Below are 2,718 nucleotides of genomic sequence, written 5' to 3' on the forward strand. Positions count from 1 at the left end.
CTAATTTAACTTCATTAATGTCTGACCTTTTCTAATATTTTCATCTTTTCATTACACTTTATTTGAGTAACCTACTGCCAACTGAATTTTCAGATTCATAACTCATTTTGGCCAGGAACACTGCTTGAGAGGTACAGTAAACATCCAGTGGACTGCTCCCAGGATTCCCAGTAGGAGCACTGGACTGCAAATTCTTGGCCCGGCATCATTGGATAAAATCTGTTCCCTGTCTTTTATGATACTTGTATAATACAATTGCTTTGTATAATATCGCTTTACTATTCAATGGCACCTCCTAAATGCAAGTAATGAAGTAATGTAATCTATGAGTGTCAAATGACTTATGTGCAGCCAAGTTAATGCAAGACCTACACTTGTTCTTCTGTAACTTAATAACAAGAAACAATAATGAATAGCAAAATTTAAAAAGGATAGAAATCAGGTCCTCTGATTCACCAAATTCTATTCTAATTATCCGACTCTAATACTTCAGTTTAAAAAATCCAAACACATGAAAACATATCTACAATTTCTTAATTACTCTTTATTAAAATGTGCTTCTTTTGACACCAAATAATTATTTTCTTTCCAGAGTAACATGGCAAATCAAAGGGCTGTAATGACCAGGGCGAGTAGCCACTTTTTAATTTCCTGAAATTGCACGAACTATAGTTAAATATAAACTAAAACGAAAATAGTAATAGCATTACTGATAATAAAACAAACAAAACCTATCCAAAAGACTAGATTATAGTACTTTGAAAAAATATACAAGTTTATTTTAGTTTCAAGTTTAATCATGGGAGTCACACTCAGCCTTCATTTTCTCTTGTATTCAGCAGTTGTGCTGGTTTTCCTCAGCATGTCACAGATCTCTGTAAGCCCTTTAAATTTAACCCTTTCAAGTTTTACTCAATCATCAATTATTGTACTTTAGCACACTGTACTTGGAAACCCTTAACATATCAAAGGAAAGCTGAATGAGCTAAAGTGAGCCAATGCACTCTATATGAAGCATCTGAATCTGAGCGGCTGAGAATTGGATATCATTATCAGAATAGTTCAAAATTGGGTGAGGTCGCTGAAATCTGATAGATTTACAATACCTCTCCGTACTGCTTTGTGCTGTTACATGGCAAGAAAAGGTTTTCACAATCCCTTATTCTAGAATTTCTGGGCCTCTCTATATAAATTTCACAATTTTTATTATCTGCTTTGCCTTCACATTAAACTTCAAGAAGTTCCATTAACTTATTTTCCATCACTTTTAGTCTTTCACAATATCCTTTTCCTCATTTTCCTTGGGCCTCTTTCATAATGCTTCAAAGTTCTCACGGCAAGTGTGCAAAAACAAGAACTGTGAACACTGCTTTCTTTGTTAAATACCTCACAAACTCACACTTCTTCCAATTTAAATTCAACTAGTATCACTACTATAATATTGATACTTATCACATTTCAATGAAAATACGTAAATCTTTTGATTTGTAAATAACATTCTACACCATGCACAAACAAAGAACAGCCAATCCTGGTTTATTTTTGAATCAGGGATAAAGAAGCTATTAGACTTACCACAAACCTTGCTTTTACAAAGACTTACCTGTTTTTTTTTTATCTAATCAAAGGCAATACCAATAACAGATAATATAAAAAAGCTAAAGATTCCTACACACAGTAAAGGTTAAAAATAATTTTCATCATATATACCTATATAAAAAGGTCTTCCACATACTAACACACAGACATGTTCTTCTGTGCTCTTGTGGTCAAAAGAAAAATCACAGAGAAAGCAACAAGTAACTTCAAGCACTGTGTAGATAGTTTTAATGTGCTGCAGCTGTGATAATCAAACATGTTAATTGCACAACAAACAATACCCAGGGAATTCACAAAAAGTGTAAATACGAGTGTTTTAGTGTTTTAAGAGGGTTGCAAAAAAAAAGTTAGACACAATAATATAAAATTTTAAAAATATAATTTAAAAATCTGAACAATGGCACAAATACATGTACCACATGACTGAGGTAGCAGGAACTGTGATTTTGTTGTCTACCTTTTCACATTTACCGAACATGAAATATACTTCTGTCTGCATAATTTGATGACTTCACAAAACCTGTTATCTGCAATCTGCATAGCCAAGAGCCAATCTGTTAATATATCTATATATAAAGAACTAGGATAGTCTAGCAAGATAAAGGGTCTCATAAACTTTATAACCTTTATAATTCCCTAGCTGCCTTTGGTTTCAATTCCACTACTCTTATCAAGCTCTGGTACTGTATTTAACGGTGCCAGGCCCAGGTCATTCTCATACTTACGGCAAGTGATCAGGATAAAGGTGCAATTAAATCCTGTACTATACGAGTATAGTCTAAAATTCTCTAAAAAATGTTTGCTATTCTATATAGATATAGGAATATTCCTAAGTGTATAAGATGAGTAGTTGTATCAGTTTCTACAAAATACAGAAACTATAAACTAATAAACATATAAAGAATTAAAACCTTCATAAAAGACCCTGGATACACACCAGGTATGGACAGATCCAAGACAGTTTTATAATAAACAAAATTTTTTTTTTTTATTCCACATTTTGTTGTTGTTGAACTGAAAAAAAAAAAAAAAGACTCAGACTATTGTGCTTCATGCCATTGTCTGCGATCTGAAGTCTTTTTTTGGAATGTAAGCAAAATGGACGGCAAACCAGGGACC

General features: G+C 32.9%; 1 protein-coding gene across 1 annotated transcript in view; it reads right to left on the bottom strand.

Annotated features, from left to right (window-relative positions):
- The window catches only part of LOC119587088 (protein lifeguard 3-like), a gene marked incomplete at its 5' end in the record, with an annotated part of 70,866 nt that overhangs the window by 9,976 nt on the left and 58,172 nt on the right, over positions 1 to 2,718 (bottom strand).

Source organism: Penaeus monodon, chromosome 22 (assembly GCF_015228065.2).
Source record: "Penaeus monodon isolate SGIC_2016 chromosome 22, NSTDA_Pmon_1, whole genome shotgun sequence".
Lineage (NCBI taxonomy): Eukaryota > Metazoa > Arthropoda > Malacostraca > Decapoda > Penaeidae > Penaeus > Penaeus monodon.